General features: G+C 47.8%; 1 protein-coding gene across 1 annotated transcript in view; it reads left to right on the plus strand.

Moving 5' to 3' along the window:
- The first annotated feature begins 3,737 nt into the window (after positions 1-3,737).
- LOC142714055 (gastrula zinc finger protein XlCGF66.1-like) overlaps positions 3,738-26,323 on the plus strand; it is a 51,031-nt gene continuing 28,445 nt past the window's right edge. Inside the window, exon 1 of the mRNA XM_075848633.1 lies at positions 3,738-4,231. The gene's annotated coding sequence lies outside the window, so the exon portion shown is untranslated. The remainder of the gene's footprint in view (positions 4,232-26,323) is intronic.

Genomic DNA, 26,323 nt, shown 5'->3' on the forward strand with positions numbered 1-26,323 from the left:
CAGTGTGGGGGTTTATATTTCCGGTGATTGCGCGGTGTGGAGGGTTTTATATTTCCGGTGATTGCGCGGTGTGAGGGGTTTATATTTCCAGTGATTGCGCGGTGTGAGGGGGTTTATATTTCCGGTGATTGCGCGGTGTGGGGGGGGGTTATATTTCCGGTGATTGCGCGGTGTGAGGGGTTTATATTTCCGGTGATTGCGCGGTGTGAGGGGTTTATATTTCCGGTGATTGCGCGGTGTGAGGGGTTTATATTTCCGGTGATTGCGTGGTGTGAGGGGGTTTATATTTCCGGTGATTGCGCGGTGTGTGAGGGGTTTATATTTCCGGTGATTGCGCGGTGTGAGGGGTTTATATTTCCGGTGATTGCGCGGTGTGGGGGTTTATATTTCCGGTGATTGCGCAGTGTGGGGGTTTATATTTCCGGTGATTGCGCGGTGTGGGGGGTTTATATTTCCGGTGATTGCGCGGTGTGGGGGGGTTATATTTCCGGTGATTGCGCGGTGTGAGGGGTTTATATTTCCGGTGATTGCGCGGTGTGGGGGGGTTTATATTTCCAGTGATTGCGCGGTGTGAGGGGTTTATATTTCCGGTGATTGCGCGGTGAGGGGTTTATATTTCCGGTGATTGCGCGGTGAGGGGTTTATATTTCCGGTGATTGCGCGGTGTGGGGGGGTTATATTTCCGGTGATTGCGCGGTGTGAGGGGTTTATATTTCCGGTGATTGCGCGGTGAGGGGTTTATATTTCCGGTGATTGCGCGGTGTAAGGGGTTTATATTTCCGGTGATTGCGCGGTGTGAGTGGTTTATATTTCCGGTGATTGCGCGGTGTGAGGGGTTTATATTTCCGGTGATTGCGCGGTGTGGGGGGTTTTATATTTCCGGTGATTGCGCGGTGTGAGGGGTTTTATATTTACAGTGATTGCGCGGTGTGAGTGGTTTATATTTCCGGTGATTGCGCGGTGTGAGGGGTTTATATTTCCGGTGATTGCGCAGTGTGGGGGTTTTATATTTCCGGTGATTGCGCGGTGTGAGGTGTTTTATATTTCCGGTGATTGCGCAGTGTGGGGGTTTTATATTTCCGGTGATTGCGTGGTGTGAGGGGTTTTATATTTCCGGTGATTGTGCGGTGTGGGGGTTTTATATTTCCGGTGATTGCGCAGTGTGGGGGTTTTATATTTCCGGTGATTGCGCAGTGTGAGGTGTTTTATATTTCCGGTGATTGCGCGGTGTGAAGGGTTTTATATTTCCGGTGATTGCGCGGTGTGGGGGGGTTTATATTTCCGGTGATTGCGCGGTGTGAGGGGTTTTATATTTCTGGTGATTGCGCAGTGTGAGGGGTTTTATATTTCCAGTGATTGCGCGGTGTGAGGGGTTTATATTTCCGGTGATTGCGCGGTGTGAGGGGTTTTATATTTCCGCTGATTGCGCGGTGTGAGGGGTTTATATTTCCGGTGATTGCGCGGTGTGTGGGGGTTTTATATTTCCGGTGATTGAGCGGTGTGAGGGGTTTTATATTTCCGGTGATTGCGCGGTGTGAGGGGTTTTATATTTCCGGTGATTGCGCGGTGTGAGGGGTTTTATATTTCCGGTGATTGCGCGGTGTGAGGAGTTTTATATTTCTGGTGATTGCGCAGTGTGAGGGGTTTTATATTTCCAGTGATTGCGCGGTGTGAGGGGTTTATATTTCCGGTGATTGCACGGTGTGAGGGGTTTTATATTTCCGGTGATTGCGCGGTGTGAGGGGTTTTATATTTCTGGTGATTGCGCAGTGTGAGGGGTTTTATATTTCCAGTGATTGCGCGGTGTGAGGGGTTTATATTTCCGGTGATTGCGCGGTGTGAGAGGTTTTATATTTCCGGTGATTGCGCGGTGTGAGGGGTTTTATATTTCAGGTGATTGCGCGGTGTGAGGAGTTTTATATTTCCGGTGATTGCGCGGTGTGGGGGGGGGTTTATATTTCCGGTGATTGCGCGGTGTGAGGGGGTTTTATATTTCCGGTGATTGCGCGGTGTGAGGGGTTTATATTTCCGGTGATTGCGCGGTGTGGGGGGGTTTATATTTCCGGTTATTGCGCGGTGTGGGGGGTTTATATTTCCGGGGATTGTGCGGTGTGAGGGGTTTATATTTCCGGTGATTGCGCGGTGTGAGGGGGTTTTATATTTCCGGTGATTGCGCGGTGTGAGGGGTTTATATTTCCAGTGATTGCGCGGTGTGAGGGGTTTTATATTTCCGGTGATTGTGCGGTGTGAGGGGTTTATATTTCCGGTGATTGCGCGGTGTGAGGGGTTTTATATTTCCGGTGATTGCGCGGTGTGAGGGGTTTATATTTCCAGTGATTGCGCGGTGTGAGGGGTTTTATATTTCCGGTGATTGCGCGGTGTGGGGGGTTTATATTTCCGGTGATTGCGCGGTGTGAGGGGTTTATATTTCCGGTGATTGCGCGGTGTGAGGGGTTTTATATTTCCGGTGATTGCGCGGTGTGAGGGGGTTTATATTTCTGGTGATTGCGCTGTGTGAGGGGTTTATATTTCCGGTGATTGCGCGGTGTGAGGTGTTTTATATTTCCGGTGATTGCGCGGTGTGAGGGGTTTATATTTCCGGTGATTGCGCGGTGTGAGGGGTTTATATTTCAGGTGATTGCGCGGTGTGAGGGGTTTATATTTCTGGTGATTGCGCGGTGTGAGGGGTTTTATATTTCCGGTGATTGCGCGGTGTGAGGGGTTTATATTTCCGGTGATTGCGCGGTGTGATGGGTTTATATTTCCGGTGATTGCGCGGTGTGAGGGGTTTATATTTCCGGTGATTGCGCGGTGTGAGGGGGGTTTATATTTCCTGTGATTGCGCGGTGTGGGGGGTTTATATTTCCGGTGATTGCGCGGTGTGAGGTGTTTTATATTTCCGGTGATTGCGCGGTGTGGGGGGTTTTATATTTCCGCTGATTGCGCGGTGTGAGGGGTTTATATTTCCGGTGATTGCGCGGTGGGAGGGGTTATATTTCCGGTAATTGCGCGGTGTGGGGGGTTTATATTTCCGGTGATTGCGCGGTGTGAGGGGTTTATATTTCCGGTGATTGCGCGGTGTGAGGGGGTTTATATTTCCGGTGATTGCGCGGTGTGAGGGGGTTTATATAACCGGTCGGCATCGCGCAGTCTCTTCGGAGGACAGAGGAAGCCGCGATCTATAACTGATCAAATTCCGCGGTCGCTATTAATCACGAGGGGTTAAGCGGCCAGGATTGCGCGGTCTCTGATCTTGGCGGTTGCAGGCGGCTGTCAGTAGTCGTGTACGGTGCAGGCTCCGCTCCTTCTAGTGTGACGGCGCACGTACAGCATAATACTATAGATCTGATGTCACCAAGGGGTTAAACCCTCCTGTATTTTATATTTACAGCGCTAATAATAAATAATAATAATTACCAACACTGTGCCAGACAAAAACGCACCAAAACCGGACAGAAATGACCTCATGTAACCTTACTACTGCATCATGGGAAATCTCCTGACTGATAACAGAGAGAACACTAAACAACAGCGGTGACCGGAAGTCACGTACACCCGACCAGCGCTGCTCTCTACATCATACACGGCAACAGCTGAAGGACCAGTAATGACGTCACCACCATGTGACCGGGACAAGAGAGGCGGAGCTTATAACTGGAGAGGAGGCATAGCCCCACCCCTCATGTGACGTAATCATGAACGCTTCTCACCATAGCACAGGAGACCGGAACACTCACAGAACTCCGCCCCACATGTCACGTGATCAGCTTCACAGGTCTTTCCTCCACCACTTTTCTCAAATGATAAGCTCCACCCGTCCCAGTCACGTGGTGGTGATGTCATCACAGGTCCTTTTACCACAACACATTATATTTTGCACTGTTATGACCGATCACTCCTTCATCGCTCATATGATGCTCAGGACCCCTCATGTCACTTGATCATCACGCAGGTCCTTCATACATCGCTCACACTTCTAAACCCCCCCCCCCCTGATGCCGCGGTCACGTGACCTTGATATCCCAGGTCCTTCCACCTCCGCCTCTCTTCACTAATAAGCTCCGCCTTTTCCTGTCACTTGGTGGTGACGTCATCACAGGTCCTTCAGCTGTTACGTGATGAGGTAAAGAGCAGCGCTGGTCGGGTGTTCTCTCTGTTGTCAATCATTGAGTGACCCCGCCCACTGGACTCCTTGCCGGGATTTAACCCCTCCAGTGCCGGCCTCTTTGGGGTAAGTGGTTATTTCTGGTCTTTGTAGTGGTCGGATGGTTTGTGGGACGAGTCGTGTTTTGTAATGACATAATATTCGGGACTTACAACTTATTCACTGACTTTTATACATTTCTTGTTAATGTCGTTCACCGTGCGGTTTAAGGGAATGTTCACACGTAGCGAATACGACCCACAACACGCAAGGAAATCACCCCGAATATTCACCCCAAATGGTGGACGTATAATCCTCCCGAATATCTACTACAGAAATACAGCAAGGCCGATCCTCACCTCTCCCAGCGTTACCATAGCAACACGCCCCTGCTCTTCCGGCGGTGTCCAGGTGACCCCTATAATGACATGTGACCTCTCCGGCCTGTGATTGGCTGCAGGGGTCACATGACGCCTTCTTTTTTATATATGTGTAACCTGCAGCGTTGCTGTGAACACGCGGTGGAGCCGCAGAGGATTCTGGGAACAATGGCGGTTGTTGCGGAACTTGACTTTCCATTTCACTTAATGGGGAAATTCTGCAACAAATGCGCAGCGACTCCGCGGTATAAATGCGATATCCTGCGTGTCTATAATCCGCACCACAGGTTAACCCCTTAATGACCAGGACGGGTTTAGTTGTTCCCTCAGATCTATTTCTTGGTTATTTTTCTGCCGGTCCCGCGGTGCGAGGATTAGATTCTGCCGGACGATACCAAATTTCTATGGTTTTTTTCATGATGTGCGATATTTACATAGAAATAACTTTTTGTTAGAAAACAATGTTATTTAGTGTCGCCATATTCTCATAGTGGCCAACAGTCCTGAATTTGCCGGGACTGTCCCAAATTTACAGAGACAGTCCCGGCAAATAACTGTCCCGGCCATTTTCAATTGTATTTGCATCCTCAGGACGCAGGTACTACTGAATACTGTGGCGGAGCAGGAAACTCTCCGCTCCCTGCTCTGCCATTCACTCCTCCGGGAGCGGAATACCCGGCCAGAGCGTCGGCAACCCTCTGACTGGGGATTCTACACTTAGCCTGGGCTCAGTCACTTACACATTAACGTTACTGAAGTGTTTAGACAGTGAATAGACATTCCTTCCAGCCAGGACGCCATGTCTATTCACAATCCCGACACTTCGGTAACGTTTCTGTGGTACTTACAGCAGAGCAAAGTGTAATCTCGCGAGATCTCGCTGTTAATGACCGGTTACAGGGAGATTACGCTTTGCTCTGCTGTAAACGTTACCGAAGTGTCGGGATTGTGAATAGACATCGCGTCCTGGCTGGAAGGAATGTCTATTCACTGTCTAAACACTTCAGTAACGTTAATGTGTCAGTATAAGACAGCAGATCGTGAACAACGCAGTGTCACTATGCACTGACTAAATGAATGGAGAGGAGTGCATGATGCTGATTGGTCAGCGTGATACACTCCTCTGTACAACGCCCACTTGGTCTAAAGTAAAAACACGCCCACTTGGGCATTAAGAAACTCATTAGCATAAATGTAAAATCGCTCCTAACGTGGTAAATATAGATCGTTTTTCTAAATATAAAGCATTACTGTCACCGACATTACAGCGCCGATCTCCTTATGTAGGAAACAGGACACTTCTGCCAATTAACCCTAAGCCCAGAAAATGGCAAAAAGGCATCTAACAAGCGGACACCGTGACCAAAAGACTCATGAGGGCTGCGCAGGAAAAGGACCTTCTCGTCAGCGTACAGGCCCACCACAGCAGACCCTCCCTCCCACTGCACACCAGTTACCATAGGGGTGGATCTCAATCTAATAGCTATAGCTTCAATGGCAATAGCAAATAAAAGCGGTGAGAGGGGACATCCCTGCCGCGTACCCCGTGCCAGAGGAGAAGAATCAGAGGGGATGCCATTGACCACCACAATAGCCATAAGGGATTTATAGAGAAGTTGGATCCATGAGATAAATGTAGGAGCAAAGCTGTGAAGGCCGGCCAGAAGGAAGGAGCACTCAACAGAGTCGAACGCCTTCATAGTATCTAATGAAGCGACAGCCCAAGGCAAATGCCGCATTCTACCCATCTGCATAAGTGTCTGTACACGTGTAATGTTTATAGATGTAGATTTACCGCGCATGAATTCAGTTTGGTCAGGGTGAATAATTGTTAGAACAACTTGATTCAGTCGCTTTGCCAGGATCTTAGGTAGGATTTTATAGTCCACGTTAACTAGGGAAATTGGTCTATAAGAACCACAATCAACAGGGTCTTTATCCGGCTTCAGTAGCACAATGATAGAAGCATCATCAAATGTAGAGGGAAGTGAGTGGCTGAGTAAAGCCTGGTTAAGAGTATCTAACAACATGGGGCCCATATGTTCCCGATACCTCCTATAACCTTCAATAGGGAGCCCATCAGGACCTGGGGATTTATGGAGAGACATTTCCTGAATAGCCTCTTGAAGTTCCGCCATCATCATAGGGGAGTCAAGCAATGTAACCTGCGATGAAGAGAGAGTAGGAAAAGTCAGATCCCTCAGATAAACTACAACGTCTGCGATGGTATGATTAGAGGTGGAACTATATAAAATGGTATAGTCCTTTCTAAATCTGGTAGCAATGGCATCCCCCTCTGTTAATAGACCACCCTCATTATCCTGAATTGGAGGAGTTATTGTGTCTAATTAAGTGGGCCAATAACTGACTGGATTGATTCTCCATCTCAAAATAATATTGACGTGTAATAAAACAATTTGCGCTTAGTCTTAAGGTGAAGCACATGTTTATATAAACGAGTGAAATGTAACCAACTAGCCTTGTGTGCGTCCGTGGGTTCCGAAATATACAGCAACTCTGCGGAGGCCACACATTCCCCCGCCTCCCTCTCAGAGTGAGCCGTGGACTTTATAATACAAGAAATTGTAGATCGCAAACAACCACGCAAGTACGCCTTAAAGGTATCCCACTTCAGGGTATGAGAAATAGGTGCATCATGTACTTGTAAACATTGTATAATTTGGTCTGGGATGCGATCAGAGGGTCCAATAAGTGTCAACCAGAAAGGATGCAACTTCCAAGTAGGTAACAATCGCTGTCCAGGAAATTCCGACCTGACCAGTATCGCACTGTGGTCCGAAATCCCCCTGGAAGAGAGTGATCTGGAGGACACATAAAGAGATAAGGCAGGAGAACCAAAATCATAATCAATCCTGGAGAGAACCTGTCTCCCAGGAGAATGACAAGTGTATTCCAGAACCTGTGGGTGACAATGTCTTCATAGATCAATCCTGGAGAGAGCCTGTCTCCCAGGAGAATGACAAGTGTATTCCAGAACCTGTGGGTGACAATGTCTTCATAGATCAATCCTGGAGAGAGTCTGTCTCCCAGGAGAATGACAAGTGTATTCCAGAACCTGTGGGTGACAATGTCTTCATAGATCAATCCTGGAGAGAGCCTGTCTCCCAGGAGAATGACAAGTGTATTCCAGAACCTGTGGGTGACAATGTCTTCATAGATCAATCCTGGAGAGAGCCTGTCTCCCAGGAGAATGACAAGTGTATTCCAGAACCTGTGGGTGACAATGTCTTCATAGATCAATCCTGGAGAGAGCCTGTCTCCCAGGAGAATGACAAGTGTATTCCAGAACCTGTGGGTGACAATGTCTTCATAGATCAATCCAGCCCAAACCTTCTATCAGCTGACACAAAGGAGTAGTGGGTGTTAAATTATGGGCGGGATCTTGTGAGAAACGGTCTATAGCCGAAGACATTACCTAATTTGATGTACAAAAGCAATAGCTGCCTGAAGGACGGAGGTGTTAGCCTGTGGTGGATTATATATACACAGAATAACATATGGCTTCGTGTCTATTTCAGCATAAACAAAAACGAAACCTCCAGCTGGGTCTCTTCGCGTCTGTATTGGATTCCATCGTACAGTGCGATGTATCAGCAGGGAAACCCCTCTAGAATAAAAAGTGTGAAAGGAGTGGCACGCCCATTGTATCCAAGGTTTCTTAAGATAACTAGATCTTTCACTAACGAGGTGAGTCTCCTGTAAACAGATTAGGTGGGGACGGGATCGCCTAATATGAGGGAACACCGAGGCCCGTCATCAAGGATCAATTGCCAGTCCTGGGCAGTACAGCAGCATACAATGGATGAGCAGAAAAAGGTATGGACAGAGTTATCAGAGTCAGTGGCATAGACATACACATGAACAACAATCAAACATAACAAAGTAACCGAGGAAAAGAACCCAGAAATGTCCCCACCAAGAACCATAGGTAGGGCAGACATTTGGGGTAGAAAAATTAGAATGGGGAATACTCGACTACGTCTTGGTCAGGCATACATCCTGGCATCAGTAAGCATATAAGAAAAATGTTCTGGGTCTTTTTGTTTGTTTTTTACCAGTGAATCAGATGAGAACAATATATAGAAAGGAGAGAGATCCCCCTCTGGATCAACTGACCTGAGTAGCCAATGGTAGATATAGCGACATAAGGTACGGTATAACATCATAAAATATACAACATATCACCCAGTAACGTTCATCATGTGAAGAATGTCAGGCTGATCAACGGAGCATTCTCGAAGGGCCCACATGTGAATGCTGAAGAGTCAGTCAAGCCACCGGAGGATGCATCTGGAGCCACTCTCTCGCCGGGCTATGCAAGAAGACCACTTTGTCATCATAGGCAATTCGGAGACGAGCAGGGTATGCCATTGAGTATGGAATGTTTCACTCCTTAAACTTTCTTTTGAGCTCCATAGAGATGGCACGCTGCTTCTGGAGGTCTGCACAAAAGTCAGGAAATATGGAAATAGTGGAATTGTTGAATTTGAATGGAGCTTTCAACCTGGACTGACGCAAAGACGTGTCTCGATCTCTGTAATTTAGAATCCCAACCAGGAATAGCCGAGGGGCTGCACCTTGAGGCGGCGGCTTAGCCGGAACACGATGTGCCCTCTCAACCACAAAGCAAGTGGAAAAGGCTGGCGCCTCTAAGTTAGTCTTGAGCCATTGTTCAATAAACGGTTCAGGAGTTTTGCCCTCAGATTTTTCCGGTAAGCCAATTATACGTAAATTATTACGACGCAGTCTATTTTCAAGGTCATCAGTTTTGGATTGACAAGCATCCGCCTTCCGTGTAGTAGCAGCCAGGGTAGTAGCAAGAGGACCAATCCTGTCCTCTACTTGAGAAAGTCGCCCCTCCATCTCTCCCATACAGCCTTTCAGGTTCTGCATGTTGTGACGGAGCAAACTGACATCAAGGTTTATCTCATCAATCTGGCCTGTTAAAGAAGTTTTGCAAGCATCAATGGCCGATAGAAGTTGCAATGAAACCTGACGTAACGTAGGTTTAGTCTCCGTGTCGGAATCCATGCCGCCACTCGGTCGGGCATCGTCCTCTTTATTTTTGAGGTGAGTAGATCTCGTTTTACGTGGAGAGGAATTATCTTCGTCCTGATCAGTACGAGCAAAATCTTTTAGCTTATCCACTGCAGACTGAGGTTTAGATTTACGCATGGTGCACAGTATAGCTGAAATAGGTAGGTCTCACCCCACCAATAGTGTAGCAGGAAAAGTAAGGCAGCAGATACAGTCTCCTTTTAACAGAGTATGGCACACTGGTATGAAGTTATATATGGTAAGTAAGCTCTATAGACAAAGGACCGGGTAGGCAGGCAGTCCCAGAATGTATAGTGAGCAGGTGAGCCAAATCAGTGACATAGATGTATAACAGGCATATATGCAAAATGGCTCCGTTAGGCCGCAACTCACCACCCAGATACTGGTAACAATGGAATCTCAGGGTCTCCCCTGAGAGAAATAAAAACTGTCGTCCCCAACTGAGCCTGAGGTCTGTACCTTCACCGGCTGTCAGGGGAGACAGATAAAGAATGTTTCACCATGCGTGCCTTGCAGACACAGACAGGCCGCCATTAACCACCAGCCGCCACGAGGAACAGAAGCCCATGCAACCAGGACCACGGAGTCTGACAGAGAGGACCAAAAGACACCTGGGAGAAGCAAGAGATGTCGGGCATAAACAGTGTACCTCCGATGCAAGTGGATGCAAGTCCTTCGTTGTCTCCTAGGCTGGGTTAATATCAAGTGGAAGTGCGTCGAGTGCAGGCTGCAGCAGAACACCAGGCCGTCGTGCACTGTTTCCGTCCGCAGGGCCGACGAAGTCACCGAAGAATGTCCCTGGGTAGCCTGCGATGGGGAGAGGTATGCCCAGAGTTTGTCTGGTCCCAGTAAAAAGATTTACCAGCCAGGATGACAGGATAATCAGCAGGAGAAGTTACGGTCCCCGGGAGCTCAGCTCAGATACGACTATCCATGCTGCTTGCTGGCCACGCCCCAAAAATAATAATAATATTTAATAATATAATATATTATTACCCCTTTAAGGACACAGTATTTTGTCCTCTAATTGTGCCCACACAGTGTTTTGCCCCCTAAGTGCCATACACAGTAGATTTCCCCCTGTAGTGCCCTTACACAGAATAATGTCTGCTTAGTGGCCTTCACACAGTATAATGCCCCCCTCCCCTCGCTGGCACACACACAGCCCCCCTTGTAGATAGTGCCCCCTGTAGATTGTGCCATACAGCCTCCCTGTAGACTGTGCCATAATCCGCCACCCCTCCTTGTTGACAGTGTCATACAGCCCACCACCTCCCCCTTGTAGACAGTGCTGTTCATTCCCCCACCTCCCCCTTGTAGATCGTGACATACAACCCCCCACCTCCCCCATGTAGACAGTGCTATACAGAGCCGCAACTCCCCCTTGTAGATCATGCCATATAGCCCCCCACCTCCCCCATGTAGACAGTGCCATACAGCCCCTCACCTCCCCCTTGTAGACAGTGCCATACAGCCCCCCACCTCCCGATGTAGACAGTGCCATACTCCCCCCAACCCCCCACCTGCTCCTTGTAGACAGTGCCCCAAACACAAAAAAATTGTACTCCTCTAGGCCCCGTTCCCAAGAGGAACTGAGCTGCTCCGCGACGGGATCCTTGCGTAGGCCGGCGTGATCCTGTAGCCTAGTGCAGAGTTTCCCAACCTTTTCGGACTCGAGGCACCACTGGAGAAATAAAATTTCCTCAGGGCACCCCTACCAAAAATTGTTTCGAGAAAGACAGAAAACAGCTAAAAACAAGCACTACACTGAGAATATGTTCACACAGCGTTTTTTGTAAGGCAGAAAATATCTTCCTCAAAATTCCTTCAGGAATTTTATAATGCCCCCCTCCCCTCGCTGGCACACACACAGCCCCCCTTGTAGATAGTGCCCCCTGTAGATTGTGCCATACAGCCCCTCACCTCCCCCTTGTAGACAGTGCCATACAGCCCCCCACCTCCCAATGTAGACAGTGCCATACTCCCCCCAAAATTCCTTCAGGAATTTTAACGCAGATTTTAAATTGACAGCGTTGTTTGACTTTTTTTTTAAGCCGTTGAAGCTAACGGAAAAGACGTAGGCAAAGAAAGCTCCAAACGAACGCCACAGGTATTTTCTGCCTCCTATTAACTTTAATTGGAGGTCAGAGGTGAAAACCACTTGAAGACCATCAGCCTGCCACTCTCACTTAAATGACCATCAGCCCACCACTCACAGATTCCCCTGTAGATAGTGCCACACAGCCCCATTGTAGATGATAGAACCCCCCCCCCCTTCCTGTACATAGCGCTACTGTAGCTCCCTGAAAGAGCGGAATCCTGTGGCTGGAGATTCCGCTCCTGGACGGAGCGCTTGATGACTCTGTCTATTTATGGACAGTGACGTCAAGGGCCTCTACTGAAGTGGAATCCCCGGTCACTGCATCGGCAACGCTGTGGACGGGGATTACGCTTCAGGAGTTGCCCCTGATGTCACTGTCCATATATGGACAGTTACATCAAGCGCTTCATCCAGGAGCGGAATCCCCAGCCACACAGTGGCGCTAGCAGATAGCAGAGCTGGGAGATACCTTCCTGCTTTGCTATAGTATTTAATAGTACCTGTGTACTGATCACGCAGACACTATTGAATGTGGCGTTGCTACAGCTGTAGCAGCTGCTAGTGGTGCCGCCGGCCATGGGGGGCCGATCCCGACTGGCAGCATGGGCGTCCTCATTCCCGGTGTCGCCGCTATGGCTGCTATGGGCGGAAAGGCGGATGCTGAGTCACCGGGCGCGGGCGCTTCTGAAACAAGCAGGGGAAAGGTAGCCAGTGCAGCGCCCCCTTCCACCTGCTAGAGTGATGCACCCAGTGCAATGGCACACCGTTCTGGCCGGCCCTTTGTGGCACTATGTACAAGGGGTGTGTGGCGCTTTCTACAAGGGGATGTTTGTGGCGCTATCTACAAGGGGGGTATGTGGCGTTATCTACAAGGGGATGTGTGTGGCATTATCCACAAGGTGATGTGTGTGGCTCTCCCTACAAGGGGGCTGTGTGTGGCGCAATCTACTGAAGGGCTGTGTGTGGCGCAATCTACAGGAGGGCTGTGTGTGGAGCAATCTACAAGGGGGTGTGGTGCTTTCTACAAGGGGGGGGGTGTGGTGCTATCTATAGGGGGGCTGTTTGTGGCGCTATCCACAGTAGGACTGTTTGTGGCGCGATCTACAGGGGGCTGTGTGTGGCACTATCTACAAGTAGGCTGTGTGTGTCCCTATCTACAGGTGCGATGTGTGTGGCCATATCTACAGGGGGGCTGTATGTGGCCCTATCTACAGGGGGGCTGTATGTGGCCTTATCTACAGGGGGGCTGTATGTGGCCCTATCTACAGGGGGGCTGTATGTGGCCCTATCTACAGGGGGGCTGTATGTGGCCCTATCTACAGGGGGCTGTGTGGCGCTATCTACAGTAGGGTTGTTTTTGGCGCTATCTACAGGGGGGCTGTGTGTGGCGCTATCTACAGGGGCAGTGTTGAGCGCCATCTACAAGGGGCACTGAGTGTGGCGCTATCTACAGGGGGCTGTGTGTGGCGCTATCTACAGGGGGGCTGTGTGGCACTATCTACAAGGGGCAGTGTGTGGCATTCCCTACAGGGAGCAATGTGTGGCATTCCCTACAGGGAGCAGTGTGTGGCATTCCCTACAGGGAGCAGTGTGTGGCATTAGCGCCGAAACGCGCGTTGGGGTGGACCTTGGCTGCATTCATTCTGTTCATTCATTATGGGTATGTGAGACCTCATCTACTTTGTGTACTTTACTTACCTTATTACGGAATCTCTGCATGTTTGATCCCATTGCATTTATAAATGACATGTGTGTTGTTACGTTTATTGTACCATAGTACTGCTAACTTATTTTTTGACTATAGGGTGTGATTCTATTTAGTCTACAGTACTTTGCATTCACATATGCACATAGCTGACCTATTTACTTTAATAGACTATACTCTCAAAGACGCTCACACACTCATGTCATATTATTTTCCATCAAGGGATACACATGTGTCTCACTAACCGTTCATATATAGATACATGGTTTGGTTAATGCTCCAGTCAAGGATCCGTGTTTTTACTGTGGGTTTATGGATTCTTTTTACATGTCTTATTATATGTTAATAAAATATTTTTGTATTTTCATTACTTCTTTGTTTCTCAGCATTTATTTTCTCTTTTGGTCTCGCTATCTACAGGGGGCTGTGTGTGGCGCTATGTACAGGTGGGCTGTGTGTGGCCCTATCTACAAGGTGGCTGTGTGTGGCGCTATCTACAGGGTGGCTGTGTGTGGCGCTATCTACAGGGGGGCTGTGTGTGGCCCTTTCTACAGGGGGGCTGTGTGTGGCCCTATCTACAAGGGGGCTGTGTGTGGCCCTATCTACAGGGAAGCTGTGTGTGGCCCTATCTACAGGGGGGCTGTGTGTGGCCCTATCTACAGGGGGGCTGTGTGTGGCCCTATCTACAGGGGGGCTGTGTGTGGCCCTATCTACAGGGGGGCTGTGTGTGGCCCTATCTACAGGGGGGCTGTGTGTGGCCCTATCTACAGGGGGGCTGTGTGTGGCCCTATCTACAGGGGGGCTGTGTGTGGCCCTATCTACAGGGGGGCTGTGTGTGGCCCTATCTACAGGGGGGCTGTGTGTGGCCCTATCTACAGGGGGGCTGTGTGTGGCCCTATCTACAGGGGGGCTGTGTGTGGCCCTATCTACAGGGGGGCTGTGTGTGGCCCTATCTACAAGGGGCAGTGTGTGGCATTCCCTACAGGGAGCAGTGTGTGGCATTCCCTACAGGGAGCAGTGTGTGTGGTAATATCTACAGGGGGCAGTGTGTGTGGTAATATCTACAGGGGGCAGTGTGTGTGGTAATATCTACAGAGAACAGTGTGTGTGGTAATATCTACAGGGAGCAGTGTGTGTGGTAATATCTACAGGGAGCAGTGTGTGGTAATATTTACAGGGAGCAGTGTGTGTGGTAATATCTACAGGGAGCAGTGTGTGGTAATATGTACAGCGAGCAGTGTGTGTGGTAATATCTACAGGGAGCAGTGTATGGTAATATCTACAGGGAGCAGTGTGTGGTAATATCTACAGGGAGCAGTGTCTGTGGTAATATCTACAGGGAGCAGTGTGTGTGGTAATATCTACAGGGAGCAGTGTGTGTGGTAATATTTACAGGGAGCAGTGTGTGTGTGGTAATATCTACAGGGAGCAGTGTGTGTGGTAATATCTACAGGGAGCAGTGTGTGTGGTAATATCTACAGAGAGCAGTGTGTGTGGTAATATCTACAGGGAGCAGTGTGTGGTAATATCTACAGTGAGCAGTGTGTGGTAATATCTACAGGGAGCAGTGTGTGGTAATATCTACAGGGAGCAGTGTGTGGTAATATCTACAGGGAGCAGTGTGTGTGGTAATATCTACAGGGAGCAGTGTGTGGTAATATCTACAGGGAGCAGTGTGTGTGGTAATATCTACAGGGAGCAGTGTGTGTGGTAATATATACAGGGAGCAGTGTGTGTGGTAATATCTACAGGGAGCAGTGTGTGTGGTAATATCTACAGGGAGCAGTGTGTGGTAATATCTACAGGGGGGGCTGTGTGTGGCCCTATCTATAGTGGGCTGTGTGTGGTAATATATACAGGGAGCAGTGTGTGTGTGTGGTAATATCTACAGGGAGCAGTGTGTGGTAATATCTACAGGGAGCAGTGTCTGTGGTAATATATACAGGGAGCAGTGTGTGGTAATATCTACAGAGAGCAGTGTGTGTGGTAATATCTACAGGGAGCAGTGTGGTAATATCTACAGGGAGCAGTGTGTGTGGTAATATCTACAGAGAGCAGTGTGTGTGGTAATATCTACAGAGAGCAGTGTGTGTGGTAATATCTACAGGGAGCAGTGTGTGTGGTAATATCTACAGGGAGCAGTGTGTGGTAATAACTCCAGGGAGCAGTGTGTGTGGTAATATCTACAGGGAGCAGTGTGTGTGGTAATATCTACAGGGAGCAGTGTGTGTGGTAGTATCTACAGGGAGCAGTGTGTGGTAATATCTACAGGGAGCAGTGTGTGTGGTAATATATACAGGGAGCAGTGTGTGTGTGGTAATATCTACAGGGGGGCTGTGTGTGTGGTAATATCTACAGGGAGCAGTGTGTGTGTGTGGTAATATCTACGGGGGGGCTGTGTGTGTGGTAATATCTACAGGGAGCAGTGTGGTAATATCTAAAGGGAGCAGTGTGTGTGGTAATATCTACAGGGAGCAGTGTGTGTGGTAATATCTACAGGGAGCAGTGTGTGTGGTAATATATACAGGGAGCAGTGTGTGTGTGGTAATATCTACAGGGAGCAGTGTGTGTGGTAATATCTACAGGGAGCAGTGTGTGGTAATATCTACAGGGGGGGCTGTGTGTGGTAATATATACAGGGAGCAGTGTGTGTGTGTGTGTGGTAATAGCTACAGGGAGCAGTGTGTGGTAATATCTACAGGGAGCAGTGTCTGTGGTAATATATACAGGGAGCAGTGTGTGTGGTAATATCTACAGAGAGCAGTGTGTGTGGTAATATCTACAGGGAGCAGTGTGGTAATATCTACAGGGAGCAGTGTGTGTGGTAATATCTACAGGGAGCAGTGTGTGTGGTAATATCTACAGAGAGCAGTGTGTGTGGTAATATCTACAGGGAGCAGTGTGGTAATATCTACAGGGAGCAGTGTGTGTGGTAATATCTACAGGGAGCAGTGTGTGTGGTAATATCTACAGGGAGCAGTGTGTGTGGTAATATCTACAGGGAGCAGTGTGGTAATATCTACAGGGAGCAGTGTGTGTGGTAATATCTACAGGGAGCAGTGTGTGTGGTGATATCTACAGGGAGCAGTGTGTGTGGTAATATCTACAGGGAGCAGTGTGTGTGGTAATATCTACAGGGAGCAGTGTGTGTGGTAATATCTACAGGGAGCAGTGTGTGTGTGGTAAGATCTACAGGGAGCAGTGTGTGGTAATATCTACAGGGAGCAGTGTGTGGTAATATCTACAGGGAGCAGTGTGTGGTAATATCTACAGGGAGCAGTGTGTGTGGTAATATCTACAGGGAGCAGTGTGTGGTAATATCTACAGGGAGCAGTGTGTGGTAATATCTACAGGGGGGGCTGTGTGTGGTAATATCTACAGAGAGCAGTGTGTGGTAATATCTACAGGGAGCAGTGTGTGGTAATATCTACAGGGAGCAGTGTGTGTGGTAATATCTACAGGGAGCAGTGTGTGTGGTAATATCTACAGAGAGCAGTGTGTGGTAATATCTACAGGGAGCAGTGTGTGTGGTAATATCTACAGGGAGCAGTGTGTGTGGTAATATCTACAGGGGGCAGTGTGTGTGGTAATATCTACAGGGAGCAGTGTGTGGTAATATGTACAGGGAGCAGTGTCTGTGGTAATATCTACAGGGAGCAGTGTGTGTGGTAATATATACAGGGAGCAGTGTGTGTGGTATTATCTACAGGGGGCAGTGTGTGGTAATATATACAGGGAGCAGTGTGTGGTAATATGTACAGGGAGCAGTGTGTGGTAATATCTACAGGGAGCAGTGTGGTAATATCTACAGGGAGCAGTGTGTGTGGTAATATCTACAGGGAGCAGTGTGTGGTAATATCTACAGGGAGCAGTGTGTGTGGTAATATATACAGGGAGCAGTGTGTGTGTGGTAATATCTACAGGGGGGCTGTGTGTGTGGTAATATCTACAGGGAGCAGTGTGTGTGTGTGGTAATATCTACAGGGGGGCTGTGTGTGTGGTAATATCTACAGGGAGCAGTGTGGTAATATCTAAAGGGAGCAGTGTGTGTGGTAATATCTACAGGGAGCAGTGTGTGTGGTAATATCTACAGGGAGCAGTGTGTGTGGTAATATATACAGGGAGCAGTGTGTGTGTGGTAATATCTACAGGGAGCAGTGTGTGTGGTAATATCTACAGGGAGCAGTGTGTGGTAATATCTACAGGGGGGGCTGTGTGTGGTAATATATACAGGGAGCAGTGTGTGTGTGTGGTAATAGCTACAGGGAGCAGTGTGTGGTAATATCTACAGGGAGCAGTGTCTGTGGTAATATATACAGGGAGCAGTGTGTGTGGTAATATCTACAGAGAGCAGTGTGTGTGGTAATATCTACAGGGAGCAGTGTGGTAATATCTACAGGGAGCAGTGTGTGTGGTAATATCTACAGAGAGCAGTGTGTGTGGTAATATCTACAGAGAGCAGTGTGTGTGGTAATATCTACAGGGAGCAGTGTGGTAATATCTACAGGGAGCAGTGTGTGTGGTAATATCTACAGGGAGCAGTGTGTGTGGTAATATCTACAGGGAGCAGTGTGTGTGGTAATATCTACAGGGAGCAGTGTGGTAATATCTACAGGGAGCAGTGTGTGTGGTAATATCTACAGAGAGCAGTGTGTGTGGTGATATCTACAGGGAGCAGTGTGTGTGGTAATATCTACAGGGAGCAGTGTGTGTGGTAATATCTACAGGGAGCAGTGTGTGTGGTAATATCTACAGGGAGCAGTGTGTGTGGTAATATCTACAGGGAGCAGTGTGTGTGTGGTAAGATCTACAGGGAGCAGTGTGTGGTAATATCTACAGGGAGCAGTGTGTGGTAATATCTACAGGGAGCAGTGTGTGGTAATATCTACAGGGAGCAGTGTGTGTGGTAATATCTACAGGGAGCAGTGTGTGGTAATATCTACAGGGAGCAGTGTGTGGTAATATCTACAGGGGGGGCTGTGTGTGGTAATATCTACAGAGAGCAGTGTGTGGTAATATCTACAGGGAGCAGTGTGTGGTAATATCTACAGGGAGCAGTGTGTGTGGTAATATCTACAGGGAGCAGTGTGTGTGGTAATATCTACAGAGAGCAGTGTGTGGTAATATCTACAGGGAGCAGTGTGTGTGGTAATATCTACAGGGAGCAGTGTGTGTGGTAATATCTACAGGGGGCAGTGTGTGTGGTAATATCTACAGGGAGCAGTGTGTGGTAATATGTACAGGGAGCAGTGTCTGTGGTAATATGTACAGGGAGCAGTGTGTGTGGTAATATCTACAGAGAGCAGTGTGTGTGGTAATATCTACAGGGAGCAGTGTGTGTGGTAATATATACAGGGAGCAGTGTGTGGTAATATCTACAGGGAGCAGTGTGTGTGGTAATATATACAGGGAGCAGTGTGTGTGGTATTATCTACAGGGGGCAGTGTGTGGTAATATATACAGGGAGCAGTGTGTGGTAATATGTACAGGGAGCAGTGTGTGGTAATATCTACAGGGAGCAGTGTGGTAATATCTACAGGCAGCAGTGTGTGTGGTAATATCTACAGGGAGCAGTGTGTGGTAATATCTACAGGGAGCAGTGTGTGGTAATATCTACAGGGAGCAGTGTGTGGTAATATCTACAGGGAGCAGTGTGTGTGGTAATATCTACAGAGAGCAGTGTGTGTGGTAATATCTACAGAGAGCAGTGTGTGTGGTAATATCTACAGGGAGCAGTGTGTGGTAATATCTACAGGGAGCAGTGTGTGTGGTAATATCTACAGAGAGCAGTGTGTGTGGTAATATCTACAGAGAGCAGTGTGTGTGGTAATATCTACAGGGAGCAGTGTGTCTGGTAATATCTACAGGGAGCAGCGTGTGTGGTAATATCTACAGGGAGCAGTGTGTGTGGTAATATCTACAGGGAGCAGTGTGTGTGGTAATATCTACAGGGAGCAGTGTGTGTGGTAATATCTACAGGGAGCAGTGTGTGTGGTAATATCTACAGGGAGCAGTGTGTGGTAATATCTACAGGGAGCAGTGTGTGTGGTAATATCTACAGGGAGCAGTGTGTGGTAATATCTACAGGGAGCAGTGTGTGTGGTAATATCTACAGGGAGCAGTGCGTGTGGTAATCTCTACAGGGAGCAGTGTGTGTGGTAATATCTACAGGGAGCAGTGTGTATGTGGTAATATCAACAGGGAGCAGTGTGTCTGTGGTAATATATACAGGGAGGTGTGTGTGGTAATATCTACAGGGAGCAGTGTGTGGTAATATCTACAGGGAGCAGTGTGTGGTAATATCTACAGGGAGCAGTGTGTGTGGTAATATATACAGGGAGCAGTGTGTGGTAATATCTACAGGGAGCAGTGTGTAGTAATATCTACAGGGAGCAGCGTGTGTGGTAATATCTACAGGGAGCAGTGTGTGTGGTAATAGCTACAGGGAGCAGTGTGTGGTAATATCTACAGGGAGCAGTGTGTGTGTGGTAATATCTACAGGGAGCAGTGTGTGGTAATATCTACAGGGAGCAGTGTGTGGTAATATCTACAGGGAGAAGTGTGTAGTAATATCTACAGGGAGCAGTGTGTGTGGTAATATCTACAGGGAGCAGTGTGTGTGGTAATATCTACAGGGGCCAGTGTGTGTGGTAATATCTACAGGGGGCAGTGTGTGTGGTAATATCTACAGGGTGCAGTGTGTGTGTGGTAATATCTACAGGGAGCAGTGTGTGTGGTAATATCTACAGGGGGGCTGTGTGTGTGGTAATATCTACAGGGAGCAGTGTGTGGTAATATTTACAGGGAGCAGTGTGTGGTAATCTCTACAGGGAGCAGTGTGTGTGGTAATATCTACAGGGAGCAGTGTGTGTGGTAATATCTACAGGGAGCAGTGTGTGTGGTAATATCTACAGTTAGCAGTGTGTGTGGTAATATCTACAGGGAGCAGTGTGTGGTAATATCTACAGGGAGCAGTGTGTAGTAATATCTACAGGGAGCAGTGTGTGTGGTAATATCTACAGGGAGCAGTGTGTGTGGTAATATCTACAGGGAGCAGTGTGTGTGGTAATATCTACAGGGGGCAGTGTGTGTGGTAATATCTACAGGGAGCAGTGTGTGTGTGGTAATATCTACAGGGAGCAGTGTGTGTGGTAATATCTACAGGGAGCAGTGTGTGGTAATATTTACAGGGAGCAGTGTGTGTGGTAATATCTACAGGGAGCAGTGTATGTGGTAATATCTACAGGGGGCAGTGTGTGGTAATATCTACAGGGAGCAGTGTGTGTGTGGTAATATCTACAGGGAGCAGTGTGTGTGGTAATATCTACAGGGAGCAGTGTGTGGTAATATTTACAGGGAGCAGTGTGTGTGGTAATATCTACAGGGAGCAGTGTGTGGTAATATGTACAGCGAGCAGTGTGTGTGGTAATATCTACAGGGAGCAGTGTATGGTAATATCTACAGGGAGCAGTGTGTGGTAATATCTACAGGGAGCAGTGTGTGGTAATATGTACAGGGAGCAGTGTGTGTGGTAATATCTACAGTGAGCAGTGTGTGGTAATATCTACAGGGAGCAGTGTGTGGTAATATCTACAGGGAGCAGTGTGTGGTAATATCTACAGGGAGCAGTGTGTGTGGTAATAGCTACAGGGAGCAGTGTGTGGTAATATCTACAGGGAGCAGTGTGTGGTAATATCTACAGGGAGCAGTGTGTGGTAATATCTACAGGGAGCAGTGTGTGTGGTAATATCTACAGGGAGCAGTGTGTGGTAATATCTACAGGGAGCAGTGTGTGGTAATATCTACAGGGGGGGCTGTGTGTGGTAATATCTACAGAGAGCAGTGTGTGGTAATATCTACAGGGAGCAGTGTGTGGTAATATCTACAGGGAGCAGTGTGTGTGGTAATATCTACAGGGAGCAGTGTGTGTGGTAATATCTACAGAGAGCAGTGTGTGGTAATATCTACAGGGAGCAGTGTGTGTGGTAATATCTACAGGGAGCAGTGTGTGTGGTAATATCTACAGGGGGCAGTGTGTGTGGTAATATCTACAGGGAGCAGTGTGTGGTAATATGTACAGGGAGCAGTGTCTGTGGTAATATGTACAGGGAGCAGTGTGTGTGGTAATATCTACAGAGAGCAGTGTGTGTGGTAATATCTACAGGGAGCAGTGTGTGTGGTAATATATACAGGGAGCAGTGTGTGGTAATATCTACAGGGAGCAGTGTGTGTGGTAATATATACAGGGAGCAGTGTGTGTGGTATTATCTACAGGGGGCAGTGTGTGGTAATATATACAGGGAGCAGTGTGTGGTAATATGTACAGGGAGCAGTGTGTGGTAATATCTACAGGGAGCAGTGTGGTAATATCTACAGGCAGCAGTGTGTGTGGTAATATCTACAGGGAGCAGTGTGTGGTAATATCTACAGGGAGCAGTGTGTGGTAATATCTACAGGGAGCAGTGTGTGGTAATATCTACAGGGAGCAGTGTGTGTGGTAATATCTACAGAGAGCAGTGTGTGTGGTAATATCTACAGAGAGCAGTGTGTGTGGTAATATCTACAGGGAGCAGTGTGTGGTAATATCTACAGGGAGCAGTGTGTGTGGTAATATCTACAGAGAGCAGTGTGTGTGGTAATATCTACAGAGAGCAGTGTGTGTGGTAATATCTACAGGGAGCAGTGTGTCTGGTAATATCTACAGGGAGCAGCGTGTGTGGTAATATCTACAGGGAGCAGTGTGTGTGGTAATATCTACAGGGAGCAGTGTGTGTGGTAATATCTACAGGGAGCAGTGTGTGTGGTAATATCTACAGGGAGCAGTGTGTGGTAATATCTACAGGGAGCAGTGTGTGTGGTAATATCTACAGGGAGCAGTGTGTGGTAATATCTACAGGGAGCAGTGTGTGTGGTAATATCTACAGGGAGCAGTGCGTGTGGTAATCTCTACAGGGAGCAGTGTGTGTGGTAATATCTACAGGGAGCAGTGTGTATGTGGTAATATCAACAGGGAGCAGTGTGTCTGTGGTAATATATACAGGGAGGTGTGTGTGGTAATATCTACAGGGAGCAGTGTGTGGTAATATCTACAGGGAGCAGTGTGTGGTAATATCTACAGGGAGCAGTGTGTGTGGTAATATATACAGGGAGCAGTGTGTGGTAATATCTACAGGGAGCAGTGTGTAGTAATATCTACAGGGAGCAGCGTGTGTGGTAATATCTACAGGGAGCAGTGTGTGTGGTAATAGCTACAGGGAGCAGTGTGTGGTAATATCTACAGGGAGCAGTGTGTGTGTGGTAATATCTACAGGGAGCAGTGTGTGGTAATATCTACAGGGAGCAGTGTGTGGTAATATCTACAGGGAGAAGTGTGTAGTAATATCTACAGGGAGCAGTGTGTGTGGTAATATCTACAGGGAGCAGTGTGTGTGGTAATATCTACAGGGGCCAGTGTGTGTGGTAATATCTACAGGGGGCAGTGTGTGTGGTAATATCTACAGGGTGCAGTGTGTGTGTGGTAATATCTACAGGGAGCAGTGTGTGTGGTAATATCTACAGGGGGGCTGTGTGTGTGGTAATATCTACAGGGAGCAGTGTGTGGTAATATTTACAGGGAGCAGTGTGTGTGGTAATATCTACAGGGAGCAGTGTGTGGTAATCTCTACAGGGAGCAGTGTGTGTGGTAATATCTACAGGGAGCAGTGTGTGTGGTAATATCTACAGGGAGCAGTGTGTGTGGTAATATCTACAGTTAGCAGTGTGTGTGGTAATATCTACAGGGAGCAGTGTGTGGTAATATCTACAGGGAGCAGTGTGTAGTAATATCTACAGGGAGCAGTGTGTGTGGTAATATCTACAGGGAGCAGTGTGTGTGGTAATATCTACAGGGAGCAGTGTGTGTGGTAATATCTACAGGGGGCAGTGTGTGTGGTAATATCTACAGGGAGCAGTGTGTGTGTGGTAATATCTACAGGGAGCAGTGTGTGTGGTAATATCTACAGGGAGCAGTGTGTGGTAATATTTACAGGGAGCAGTGTGTGTGGTAATATCTACAGGGAGCAGTGTATGTGGTAATATCTACAGGGGGCAGTGTGTGGTAATATCTACAGGGAGCAGTGTGTGTGTGGTAATATCTACAGGGAGCAGTGTGTGTGGTAATATCTACAGGGAGCAGTGTGTGGTAATATTTACAGGGAGCAGTGTGTGTGGTAATATCTACAGGGAGCAGTGTGTGGTAATATGTACAGCGAGCAGTGTGTGTGGTAATATCTACAGGGAGCAGTGTATGGTAATATCTACAGGGAGCAGTGTGTGGTAATATCTACAGGGAGCAGTGTGTGGTAATATGTACAGGGAGCAGTGTGTGTGGTAATATCTACAGTGAGCAGTGTGTGGTAATATCTACAGGGAGCAGTGTGTGGTAATATCTACAGGGAGCAGTGTGTGGTAATATCTACAGGGAGCAGTGTGTGTGGTAATAGCTACAGGGAGCAGTGTGTGGTAATATCTACAGGGAGCAGTGTGTGGTAATATCTACAGGGAGCAGCGTGTGTGGTAATATCTACAGGGAGCAGCGTGTGTGGTAATATATACAGGGAGCAGTGTGTGTGTGTGGTAATATCTACAGGGAGCAGTGTGTGGTAATATCTACAGGGAGCAGTGTGTGTGGTAATATCTACAGGGAGCAGTGTGTGGTAATATCTACAGGGAGCAGTGTGTGGTAATATCTACAGGGAGAAGTGTGTAGTAATATCTACAGGGAGCAGTGTGTGTGGTAATATCTACAGGGAGCAGTGTGTGTGGTAATATCTACAGGGGGCAGTGTGTGTGGTAATATCTACAGGGGGCAGTGTGTGTGGTAATATCTACAGGGTGCAGTGTGTGTGTGGTAATATCTACAGGGAGCAGTGTGTGGTAATATTTACAGGGAGCAGTGTGTGTGGTAATATCTACAGGGAGCAGTGTGTGTGGTAATATCTACAGGGAGCAGTGTGTGGTAATATCTACAGGGAGCAGTGTGTGGTAATATCTACAGGGAGCAGTGTGTGGTAATCTCTACAGGGAGCAGTGTGTGTGGTAATATCTACAGGGAGCAGTGTGTGTGGTAATATCTACAGGGGGCAGTGTGTGTGGTAATATCTACAGGGAGCAGTGTGTGTGGTAATATCTACAGGGGGCAGTGTGTGTGGTAATATCTACAGGGGGCAGTGTGTGTGGTAATATCTACAGGGAGCAGTGTGTGTGTGGTAATATCTACAGGGAGCAGTGTGTGTGGTAATATCTACAGGGAGCAGTGTGTGTGGTAATATCTACAGGGAGCAGTGTATGTGGTAATATCTACAGGGAGCAGTGTGTGTGTGGTAATATCTACAGGGAGCAGTGTGTGTGGTAATATCTACAGGGAGCAGTGTGTGGTAATATTTACAGGGAGCAGTGTGTGTGGTAATATCTACAGGGAGCAGTGTGTGGTAATATGTACAGCGAGCAGTGTGTGTGGTAATATCTACAGGGAGCAGTGTATGGTAATATCTACAGGGAGCAGTGTGTGGTAATATCTACAGGGAGCAGTGTGTGGTAATATCTACAGGGAGCAGTGTGTGTGGTAATATCTACAGGGAGCAGTGTGTGGTATTATCTACAGGGAGCAGTGTGTGTGGTAATATCTACAGGGAGCAGTGTGTGGTAATATCTACAGGGAGCAGTGTGTGTGGTAATATCTACAGGGAGCAGTGTGTGTGGTAATATATACAGGGAGCAGTGTGTGTGTGGTAATATCTACAGGGAGCAGTGTGTGTGGTAATATCTACAGGGAGCAGTGTGTGGTAATATCTACAGGGGGGGCTGTGTGTGGCCCTATCTATAGTGGGCTGTGTGTGGTAATATATACAGGGAGCAGTGTGTGTGTGTGTGGTAATATCTACAGGGAGCAGTGTGTGGTAATATCTACAGGGAGCAGTGTCTGTGGTAATATATACAGGGAGCAGTGTGTGTGGTAATATCTACAGAGAGCAGTGTGTGTGGTAATATCTACAGGGAGCAGTGTGGTAATATCTACAGGGAGCAGTGTGTGTGGTAATATCTACAGAGAGCAGTGTGTGTGGTAATATCTACAGAGAGCAGTGTGTGTGGTAATATCTACAGGGAGCAGTGTGTGTGGTAATATCTACAGGGAGCAGTGTGTGTGGTAATAACTCCAGGGAGCAGTGTGTGTGGTAATATCTACAGGGAGCAGTGTGTGTGGTAATATCTACAGGGAGCAGTGTGTGTGGTAATATCTACAGGGAGCAGTGTGTGTGGTAATATCTACAGGGAGCAGTGTGTGTGGTAATATCTACAGGGAGCAGTGTGTGTGGTAATATCTACAGGGAGCAGTGTGTGTGGTAATATCTACAGGGAGTAGTGTGGTAATATCTACAGGGAGCAGTGTGTGTGGTAATATCTACAGAGAGCAGTGTGTGTGGTAATATCTACAGGGGGCAGCGTGTGTGGTAATATCTACAGGGAGCAGTGTGTGGTGATATCTACAGGGAGCAGTGTGTGTGGTAATATCTACAGGGAGCAGTGTGTGTGGTAATATCTACAGGGAGCAGTGTGTGTGGTAATATCTACAGGGAGCAGTGTGTGTGTGGTAAGATCTACAGGGAGCAGTGTGTGGTAATATCTACAGGGAGCAGTGTGTGGTAATATCTACAGGGAGCAGTGTGTGGTAATATCTACAGGGAGCAGTGTGTGTGGTAATATCTACAGGGAGCAGTGTGTGGTAATATCTACAGGGAGCAGTGTGTGGTAATATCTACAGGGGGGGGCTGTGTGTGGTAATATCTACAGAGAGCAGTGTGTGGTAATATCTACAGGGAGCAGTGTGTGTGGTAATATCTACAGGGAGCAGTGTGTGTGGTAATATCTACAGGGAG

Source organism: Rhinoderma darwinii, unplaced genomic scaffold, assembly GCF_050947455.1.
Source record: "Rhinoderma darwinii isolate aRhiDar2 unplaced genomic scaffold, aRhiDar2.hap1 Scaffold_439, whole genome shotgun sequence".
Taxonomy (NCBI): Eukaryota; Metazoa; Chordata; class Amphibia; order Anura; family Rhinodermatidae; genus Rhinoderma; species Rhinoderma darwinii.